At 35.8% G+C, this 12,027-nt stretch overlaps 1 protein-coding gene across 1 annotated transcript in view; it reads right to left on the reverse strand.

Annotated features, from left to right (window-relative positions):
- The window catches only part of MOGAT1 (monoacylglycerol O-acyltransferase 1), a 56,505-nt gene extending 44,887 nt beyond the window's left edge, over positions 1-11,618 (reverse strand). Inside the window, exon 1 of the mRNA XM_053709961.1 lies at positions 11,482-11,618. The gene's annotated coding sequence lies outside the window, so the exon portion shown is untranslated. The remainder of the gene's footprint in view (positions 1-11,481) is intronic.
- Between the last annotated feature and the right edge of the window lie 409 nt (positions 11,619-12,027).

Genomic DNA, 12,027 nt, shown 5'->3' on the forward strand with positions numbered 1-12,027 from the left:
TAAAACCGAAATAGACCATTGTTCTGTTTTTCTTACCTATCAAAACTATATATTTATTTTAAAAGTAGACAACCCAAGGGGTTGATCTAGGCCAATTTTGGTATTTTTCATCAACTTTGGGTTTCTCTCTGAAATTTACACACTGCAGTCATAAGACAAATGGTTGTAAAGGGTTCTCAGTGGTCCCTTTGTTTAGAAATAGCAGATGTGTATTGCTTTGCAATAAGAAGACCACTAATTGCAACTGCACACCACACTTCTTAAATTCCTGGCAGTAAAGGTATTAGTTAGCTGGAAGGGGAATAGTATTTTAATGCAGGGATCCCTAACAAACATTTCTCTCACCCCACAACACACACTTCTGACCACCATCTTAGGTACTGACAGACAGTCTGCCAGTATTAAGTTTTAGTTTTTTTTGTTAATAAATTATATGTATTTTCTGCAGTGTAGGATCCCCCGTTATTCTTCCTATCTCCCTTATCATTCCCAAAAAATTATATATTTTTTGGGAATGATATATATATATTTTTTTTTTTAGGTAGTGTAACGTCCCTTCCCTCCCTCTCCCAACCACACTTATTTTTCTGCAGTGTATGGTCCTGCATCTCCTTTCCTCCCTCCACTGCTGTACCACCCACCCACCCACCTCCCTCCGTCCCTCCCACCAACACAAACAGAGATTGTTGCAGACAGGGACACAAACCTTGTCAATCTCTGTAATAATCAGGCAGTCTGCATTCATGGAAACAGAGCACATTTAATACAACTCACTCTACCGTTAGAATTCCATCTAGATAAAAATTGGAAGAGTTAATGAGTAGGCTCTGTATAGATTCTCTCCAAGTGATTGAGGGAGATATTACTTCTGATTTCCTAAGGCTCAAGCCACAATAGTTAATAATAATATATTTCTTAAAAATGTCCAGTGTTACAGGGACAGATTTAGGTAAGGTAGTTGTTCAATGAATAATCCCCAGCAAAAAAAAGTCTGCACTCCAGGAAGGTGTGAATATATAAAGCAACAAGCATCAATAAAAGAAAAGGCCAAAAGTTTACTTGACCAAACAATTGAAAAGTTAATAGCAAGAATTCAAAACTATTATTAAATTATATATAGTGCTACAATATTCTCACGATGAAATCTTTTTAGATGTAAAATACATAATTACAAATAAACTGATACAAAAACAATACAAATAAATTGTCATTTGCTTCTGTACAAAGTACTTTTGGAGGTGTGTTTAAAGGGACAGTATACACCAATTTTCATATAACTGCATGAAATAGACACTACTATAAAAGAAGAATATGCAGACACTGGTCTAAAAATCCAGTATAAAACCTTTTAAAAAAAAAAAAAACACACTTAGAAACTCACAGTTTAGCACTGTTGATGAGGTTAGGCTGGGACAGCCAGAGAAAGGGGCTGGGAAAACAGGAAGAACAGACACTCCCCCATCCCAGCATGTGAAAAGGGTAACAGATAACATATTTACATTTAGTCTGTAAACGAGCGTATACATCTGACACTGTGGGGCTAGGTTAATAGTCTGAAAATCAGCACAATGTTATTAAAAAAAATAAGTAAAACTATACATTGTTACAAAAACACTCCCAGATGGGCTATATAAATGGATCCTCTACAAAACATTTATGCAAAGAAAAATCTAGTGTACAATGTCCCTTTAAGAAGAAATCCATGGAACGACTCTATAGTTGACAAAGGACTCTTTATTACCATCACATTTTAAGAATGGTCTATGCCTTGTACTTTCCATGAACATAATGCAGAGTTGAGTTTATTTTTAAAATGCCTTGCTATTGCTGTCCATCAGTGTTCTTAATTCAAGTGCTTAAATACCCTATATCTTAAAAGGTACATGAAACCCAAACTTTTTCTATCATGATTCAGGTAGAGCATAACATTTTAAACCACTTTACTTTTATTGTGAATTTAATTGTGAATTAGCATCAATGCCCTACAGGGAGCTAGATGTACACATCGAATGAGAAAATGACACGAGGCATATATGTGCAGCCACCAATCAGCATTTAGCTCTCATTATTCCATTTCAAGAAAGGATACCAAGAGAACAAAGCAAATTAGATAATATAAGTAAATAGGTAGTTGTTTAAAATTGCATGATCTACCTGAATCATGAAATTTATTTTTTTTATTTACTGTCCCTTTAATTCTTAGTTTTTACTATGTACTGGACATGCCACCCCTACAGGCTAGTAAGTAAACAAATGTTGAAATACAGTTAAATAAATATCTGACACTATGCTGTTTGCCTGTAGCAGGATATTAAATGTCACCTCCCTCTTTAAAAAGGGACATAAAACCCAATTTTTTTCTTTCATGATTTAGATAGAACATCACATTTTAAACAACGTTCTAATTTACTTCTATTATCATATTTTCTTTGTTTTCTTGTTATTCTTATTTGAAAAGCAGAAATGGAAGCTCAAGAGTGTGCACGTGACTGCAGCACTATATAGCAGCAGTTTTGCAACAATGTTATACATTAGCAGGAGCACTAGATGGCAGCACTATTTCCTGTCATGTAGGGCTTCAGGCATGTGCACGCTACCTACCTATCTCTTCAACAAAGAATAACATGAGAATAAATTTAATAATAGAAGTAAATTGAAACTGTAGGTTCTCTTGTGAGAACCTGCAGTCGCAGAGAGGAAAAGGGCTTGATAAAATTGAGCACTTAGTAAAACTGGGGTATTTCTACAAATAATTGATTTTTAAAGAGATACTAAACCCAGATTTTTTTTCTTTCACGATTCTGATAGAGCATGCAATTTTAAGCAACTTTCTAATTTACTCCCATTTATCAATTTTTCTTTGTTCTTTTTATTTGAAAAAGCAGGAATGTAAGCTTAAGAGCCGGCCCATTTTTTGTTCAGCACCTGGGTAGTGCCTGCTGATTGGTGGCTAAATGTAGCAAACCAATCAGCAAGCTCTACCCAGGTGCTAAACCAAAAATGGGCTGGCTCCTAACAATACTTTCCTGATTTTTCAAATAAAGATAGCAGGAGAACAAAGAAAAATTGATAATAGGAGTAAATTAGAAAGTTGCTTAAAATTGCATGCTCTATCTGAATCATGTAAGAAACAAATTTGGGTTTAGTATCCCTTTAACTTTTCCTACATTGTCCTTACGAGGGCTCATTTGAGTTGTGGATATCTCAAAGCGCACATTTGTAGTCCTGCTTTTACCTAGAGCCACAAACACTATGGCACACATTCTTAGTTCTGCTTTTACATAAAACTAGTGCCTGATGTATAGCATTGTTACAAAGATTGTTCCAAACACTCAAACTTCTAATTAAAGACAGGTGCACACTTCTCAGCTCCTATGAACCTACTAAGGTTTCTTCTTTAAATTGAACGTTGCCTAAAACTCCACGCTCTGAATAGCGTAAATGTAATTTTTTACTTTATAACATCAAATATTTATAGTGAAACAATTACTAGCCCTTTTGTCATGGAGAATGTACTGATTAAATTTCAAATTCCAAAAACCTGCTACCAAACTATTGCAGTGTTTCCCCCAGGACCTATTTAATCGGCACACCACTCAGCTGATTTTACTGACCAACCGGCTAAATTTGAGCCAATATTAGGCTGAAATTAGCTAACATTTTTTTTTCAAAAGTTAGTTGCACAAAGTATCAAATCAAGGTAATTTAACTTATACTATTAAAATTGTGGTTTGGATAGCTTAACCACATAAGTGAGGATAACGATACATGGTCATCATTCACACAATGTTTTAAATGTGGATGACCACCATGTTTCATCATCCAGGGAGAGGGGCACTTTCCCCTACATTCTTTGGGGTCAAGGGGCCTGGCAACGCCAAGCCCTGGAAATCCAGAAGTGCCAGGCTGCTACAAATAGCTTAAAGGGAACTAGATGTGAGGGGTTACGTACTTAAATCCAGCTCAGTCATATATATAATAAAAACAAACAAAAACCTTGGTCCAACATAGTTTCTAACAATTAAAATGTGCTCTATTAATGCAATAAGTCCATTCAGTACATATACCATATTTTTCTATACTAATTTTAGTTATGGTGGGGGAAAAAAAAAAAAGCCATGAGATTAAAATCCTCCATTTCATAAAAGAGACAAAGAATTATGTATAGAAAAAGATAGCTAATCTAGGCAAGTACCCCTGCTTGATTTTCCCCAAGAAATACTCTGTAAAACACTGTTACCAATGTACCAGGGAACTCTGGGTAAGATTTAAACCTAGCATCTCCTGGTGAGAGTTATAAAAACAAACCAAAAAAACAAACAAACTCAAAATAGCCAAGCAGGAGTGTTTTTTATTGCTGCATCCACCCCTTAAAGGGGATTGCTGTGTTTAACCTTTTAGTTCCATTATGGCGTTATATTCCATCCAAACGGAGCTGGGCTTGAAGCCAACAGCGCTTCCTGGATGTGATCGCGCTCTGGAGGGTGTGCCTAGCATCATAGGGACGCCCCCTGGACCAGATACCATAATTAAGATCTCGCGACCGCGTTGTTCCGATGTAGACATTATGTCATGAAAGGGTTAAAACAGTACTTTGATGCACAAAGCATCAGATATTGTATATCTAATTTGCATTTCTTACCCAAAGTTCCCTGGTGCATTGGGAAGTGTATACAGAGTACTTCTGCCGAAAAGTAAACCAGCTGGTATATGGATACAAAGTATCCCTCAAAATAAACATACAAAGGTCATGGCATGCTAATTTAACATTCACATGAAAATTAATGTACGTGGCCACGCACTAACAATGTATAATTGAACGCGCTACTGTAGATAAATGATCACAGGACCAATAGTGTCACAATGTGCTTCAGATGTTAACATCTTATAAAGAGATATTCATGTGTTATCTTAGTATGTTATTCCAGAGAAATTCTTAGCTTAAAGTTCATCATCCACATGTAAGTTGCAAGCTGTCAATAAAGTGGCAAGTGGCAGAAAGGATTAAGCGGATTATAAAAGTTTTTAGCAAAGGCAAGATGCTTAAAGCAAGATGTTAAAGCAGGTTATTTTGAACAGTCCCAAAAGACAGTGCATAAGCCAAAATTGGTCAGGATAGCAGAGTAAAAAGTACTTGAAAATACAATATTTTAAAATTAACATTTCACCACCGAAATGGGCGGAGACAAGGTTTTGGGTACAGAAGCTGGCGCTTTTCAAAGGAACAGGTGCAGTTGACAGAGGGGTACATATTCAATAACGAGGTATCCTCCTGCACCGTGTCTCACAATATATATACCAAAAAACAATCCTTGTATTTTCAAGTACTTTTTTCTCTGCTATCCTGACCAACTTTGGCTTATGCACTGTCTTTTGGGACTGTTCAAAATAACCTGCTTTAACAACCCGCTTTTAACATCTTGCTTTAAACATCTTGCCTTTGCTAAAAACTTTTATAATCCGCTTAATCCTTTCTGCCACTTTATTGATAGCTTGCAATTTACATGTGGATGATGAACTTTAAGGTAAGAATTTCTCTGGAATAACATATACTAAGATAAGACATGAATGGCTCTTTATAAGATGTTAACATCTGAAGCATATCAGGACACTATTGGTCCTGTGATCATTTATCTTCAGTAGCGCGTTCAATTATACATTGTTAGTGCGTGGCCACGTACATTCATTTTCATGTGAATGTTAAATTAGCATGCCATGACCTTTGTATGTTTATTTTTAGGGATTTATAAGGTTGCATATGGATGTTGTTTAGTCCGTTCATATAGTCTTTATATAGTTCAGTGCATCACTAAAACCTATTCAGGTCTGAACTTTATGAACGGAACACACATACATCTATTCACCTTTCCCTTTTTCCATATGTCTTGCTTATAACTTTGCATTATTGTTCAATTATTTTGTATCCATATACCAGCTGGTTAATCGCAAGGGCCAGTCCTCTTGCAAACTACGATTTTTTGCTCTGGTTTGCAATTTTAATTTTGTTAGGTACTGACTATATCTTATGCTGTCTTTCGATACCTCAAGTTTTGGGCTTCAGGCCAGCTGTTTGCACTAATAAAAACAATTTTTGTATTCAATCGAGTGTTTCAAAAGAGTTCTGTATTCCCAGTCTTTCAAAAGCGCAACTATTGTGTAACGCTTTATCTCTCTGGTACAATCTTGTATATAATTATTTAAAGGGACAGTCTAGGCCAAAATAAACTTTCATGATTCAGATAGAGCATGTAATTTTAAACAATTTTCCAATTTACTTTTATCACCAATTTTGCTTTGTTCTCTTGGTATTCTTAGTTGAAAGCTTAACCTAGGAGGTTCATATGCTAATTTCTTAGACCTTGAAGCCCACCTCTTTCAGATTGCATTTGAACAGTTTTTCACCACTAGAGGGTGTTAGTTCCCGTATTTCATATAGATAACACTGTGCTCGTGCACGAGAAGTTATCTGGGAGCAGGCACTGATTGGCTAGACTGCAAGTCTGTCAAACGAACTGAAAAAAGGGGCAGTTTGCAGAGGCTTAGATACAAGATAATCACAGAGGTTAAAAGTATATTATTATAACTGTTGTTTATGCAAAACTGGGAAATGGGTAATAAAGGGATTATCTATCTTTTAAAACAATAAAAATTCTGGTGTAGACTGTCCCTTTAATGGGCCTGCACCACAGCTCCTATATGGACGTTTTAGGATTTTATTGTTGATAAAATTTCTGAGCCAATGTGAAGGTATTAATCGCAAGACTCATAAGTTATGGTGTGTATATATATATATATATATATATATATATATATATATATATATATATATATATATATATATATATATATATATATATCATACACCACCATATTGCATCATAATGCAACAATTTCTCTTTGCTACAGTCCTATTGCAACAGAAATTAATTGGATTTTTTTTCTTGTCTCTTATCATAGAGTAAGCAAGTCATAGCACATTTACTAATTTCTGTACATTATAATGTGTGAACTAAACTGCGTGACACATTTTTTGTAGTGAGTATTTGACATTTGCAAACAATATTAGGCAAACAAGACGTCTGACAACCTAGGGTGTCATAACCAGGGTCGGCTCCAGAACAAATTAAATGGAGGGGCATTTTTTTTCCACGAGGGGGCACGCATTTAAAAACCATGTATGAGAGTCAGAATAATAGCAGACCTACATATTCTGCAGGAAAGTGTAGCTTCTGACTGGCTTATCCCCCACTATTAACATTTGGAGAATATGTGCTAAATCACTAGGTAAAAGAATGAAGTCTAAATCCTATGCAGTGCACTAAAATAGAGACATTAAACTTGAGACCCCAGTGCAATAGCTCCTTAAAAACAATTCACCCCTTAATCACCATAATCCAAAACCCTTAAACTCATTCTCAAATCTCAATCATGTCCCCTAAAAAGCCATGCACCCCAACCCCCCCAATAAGCCCTTTGTTTGCAATAGCAGTGAGGATACTAGGTTTTCAGGTACTGGTAATTTTGTAGATTAGATTTAGCTATACCAGTTTGGCAATAACTAACAGATATCAGGCTACTTAATACAACCTATGTACTGTGAACCTATAAGAATATGATTGTATCATATAAATATAAGTCTATAAATGGCTAATGGCTTCTATCGACGCCTCAAAAGTGCACTCTGATCTTAGGCCCGGCCTAAGATCACAGTGCACTTTTGCGGCGTCGATAGAAGCCATTAGCCATTTATAGACTTATATTTATATGATATAATCATATTCTTATCATGGTCTATTGTTTAAGAAAATGAGTAACTCACAATAGTTAGGTAAAATTAATAGGGTTAAAGACAAGTCCAAAAAGTCTCTAACTTCCAATTCCAGCATTCAGCATTACATAACAAATCATTCTTTTATTTATTATTTTTAAAGCGTATGATCATATCATTATTTCATGAGGTGGCACAGCATTCCATTTGGGTGGGCATTGCACGCCAATTCCCCCCCTCCCTTGGAGCCGACCCTGGTCACAACCCTCATTTGTGGATGTCACATATAATTTGAACAGAGAGTTAAAAGATCTTAAAATACTCATGATATTGTTCTTTGCAATACATTAATGGGGTCCTTATGGTGCCACAGACTGTCACAAAACAGGTTTCACTGGGATCTTGATCAGGCTATGATTAACCCCCTGAATACAACAGAGGGCTGCAACACATTTTAAAATTTGCCCTAACCCAGCAGCAATTTGCCCTAACCCAGCAGCAATTTGCCCTATGAGTCTATGACACTGGTTTTCAAACATGTCCTCAGGCCTCCCTAACAGGCCAGATTTTCAGGATTACCTTGGATGAGAGCAGGTCAAGGGACCAATAAATACAGCAGATTTGCATAATCAGACAATGAAATAACACATAAGCGCCCCTGTCCACCACATCTCACATCTGATGGGCTGAATTATGTTGCCGGAATTCAGCATTGCACAAGAGTGCTATTTTGCACTCGCGTGCAATCCCGTACCCTTGCCTATGCACAGCCAATCACATGCGGGCAGGAGCTGTCAATCTCCCCGGTGCTGCTATATAAAAAAGTATTGCCAACTATCTATACAGTGTATCAAACGTATTCCTGAATAATACTGAAACATAAGATGCCCATTTAAAACATAATACTACTACTAGAACATGTAGAAAATAAAAATAAATGATATATCAATGTGTAATATACTCCAAGAATCAACACTGTTTAAATATTGCTGGGATTTTTTTAACCCATGCTTTACTTGCTGAACACCTCTAGTAGTCACTTACAACCCTACTCTGGAAGGAGTGCGCAAAATTATTAAAGAGCTACAACCACTAATTTCAGAGGACCCCACACTCAAAAAAATGTTTCCTGAACCCCCCATACTAGCATTCAAACAACCGCCTAACCTGAGACAGAGATTGGTCCGCAGCAAATTAACCACAGAACAGAAGCTTACACAGAATGGCACTGCACAATGCAACAAATCACTCTGCAAACTGTGTCAACATATATGTGACAACAACACAGCCAGACACAACAACGCGTCATACAATATTAAAGGATCCTATTCAAGCTCATCTGCTAATGTGGTGTACATAATACAGTGTACAGCGTGTGACAGAGGTTGCTACATTGGAGAAACTGGCCTAAAGCTGCATCTCAGAATGAATCTACACAGACACTCGATCAAAAACCACAAGGAAAATGAATATTGTACCCCTGTTGGTCATCACTTCACCCAGACTGGTCACTCCATCCTTAACCTCAGGATTACAATTCTTAAAGGGAATTTCAAAGACTCTCATGAACGAAAGACGTTTGAGATGAAAATCACACATTTCAATACCAGAAATGAAGGACTTAATGTAGACTCTGGCTTTCTCACACACTACCATAACTTTCTATAATCTCTCATCTTATTGTCCTATATTGGTTTCTTTTTCCTTTTGTTTTTCCTCTCATCTGGCCTATTTACTCTCCTCTGTTTATTAATTCTTTCTGGCTATTCTCAGCTATTTTCTCCTTCAGACACATTCTCTGCTTTTATAACCCCCTCTCACCCCCCCTCCCTCCCTTTTGTTGTATGTGATGTGTATCTATATCAGAATGATCAGTATTGCTTTAGACCTGAGGAAGAGAGGAAAACTCTTGAAAGCTTGTCTTTTAAAAATTATGTTAGTCCAATAAAAAAGGTATCACTGCAATACTTTGTTTTTTTGAGTATATATATATATATATATATATATATATATATATATATATATATATATATATATATATATATATATATATATATATATCCGGACCGCTACTTACCACAGTTTCCTGGAAAGCTGCATTTGTCATGGGCCATAAGCAACAACAGTCTGCAACAAAGTATCGTAATCCATGCTAGCTCGAAGCCCTAGCATACAAGTCTTACTACAAAGGTCTGGATCACAAGCAAGGAAAAAGCTTTAAGAAAATTTTCCCTTTAAACACTCTTTTCTTCATTTGGAGCCTGGGCCCAGGCAGAAACGGACTCCTTATGAACCTGTGGGTTTTTTCATATCTTTGAACCATAAGGAGGACGTTAAATCAGGTCGTATACATGATTATAGTCAATCTGTTTGGTTAATAGCTATTTCTCCCTGCTTTGCATGTATCAATTAAATGTTGCTACATTGTTGCTGCTCCAGTAATATATTACGATAGATATTTTGTTTCATTATCCCACTGCAGTGGTAGTAATATATTTTCTAGTACCGAGACAAGATGCAAATGTCTTTTCAGTATGTTTGCTACTTTTGTAAATAAATTTGTCGTTATCTGAACTCATGTGCATCCGTGTATGTGTCTCTCAATAGCTTCCAGCCAAACTCCTAACTGGGTTAAATTAAGTTCTATAGAGTGCTGAAAAACCCCATCTTTACACAGTATCTCATATAGCTCTACTGTGGCACATTATCTTTTCTAATAATTTTTGAATATATATATATATATATATATATATATATATATATATATATATATATATATATATATATATATATATATATATACACACATATACATATACATATACACACACACACACCTTTTTTTCTGAATAAAACAAGTCTTATATTGAGCGAATATATATATATATATATATATATATATATATATATATCTCAGTAGTTTAACTGTAAGATTTTAGTATAACCACATGGACAAAATAACCTCCATTTATTCCAACTTGGTTTTATTAGAATATAAAATAATGCCCAAAAATATAGAGCACATTTGGCAGCACCATACTACTCAAAAACCCATTAAATAAATATACCAAATAAAGATATAAGAATCTGAGCATTATAATTGCAGTCTAAAGAACTTGTGTTTGCTTAGGTGTGAAAATAGAATTTAATAATAACTTTTACCATTCTAAATTATTTGCTGGGGTGGAAACAATGTTTTAATTTTTTTTTTTTTAAATGGACAAACAATAGACTAAAAATGCAGCGCAGGGAGCAATTATTTATTGCCTCATATAAACATAAGGGCGACTAAATTGGAGTTCAATAGTTATTTTAAAGACACAGGCGAGGCTGAGAGTGCAAATGACTCTCCTATAGTCTTGCAGAATGTTAGAAACATAAGTGCTGTGAATTTTTTTTTTTTCTCAATGCAACTATACTATTGACACTGATATAGCGTGGGTGCTATCTTGTTATTGAGAGCAATTATCTCAGTGCTCATCCATATTTTTTAAACTAATACAAACATAATGTTTAGTAACAGTCATTTATTGTACATAGAATATAACAAATAGACAGGCTACATTTACAACGGCTAACATGAGATTTTTAGCACAGCGTTAAGTGTGAAAACAAGGAAAAGGGAAAAAGAGCAGGGCGGGGGAGTCAAACACTGGACAAGTAGTGGTAGCTGCTGCCTGTTGGTGCAACTACAAACTTGCAGATCTACTAACCTCATTAGAAGCAGCCTCTTTACAGAGGTGACGTCCTTCTAGAGCGCTGCACTTTACCAAGCTTGGGGTAGCAGACCTAGTTCCTTTTTCTGGAGGAAGCGTAGCACTTACTTTAGCACAAATATGACTACAGAGAATTGACATCGGACACCAGGGGTGGTGCTGTCTGTGAGGCACAGAGTTTGTATATGTTAACCCCTGCTAAACCACAAGGTTCCCCAATGAGTTTGCAAACCTTGTGTTGTGCAACACATGTGCTCTGCAATTCACTTGTAAAATAATGTATGTATCATTTATGTATGCAGTTATTTACACGCTATTTGTAAGTGGAAATTAACCTTTTGGCAAATTGGCTATAGAGGGCTACAGCACATTACATAATGGCCTTCTGAATACAATATTGTAAATCTATTGCTGTTAAAATGTGACTATACATTTTTAAACTAAATTTGAATCTGTATTTTAATACTAGGGGTTGTAATTACAGGGATTGGGTTACAATAGATGAAAGATTCATCTAGTGGGCACTACATAAAAGGAAATAGT

Source organism: Bombina bombina, chromosome 4, assembly GCF_027579735.1.
Source record: "Bombina bombina isolate aBomBom1 chromosome 4, aBomBom1.pri, whole genome shotgun sequence".
NCBI classification, from domain to species: Eukaryota; Metazoa; Chordata; class Amphibia; order Anura; family Bombinatoridae; genus Bombina; species Bombina bombina.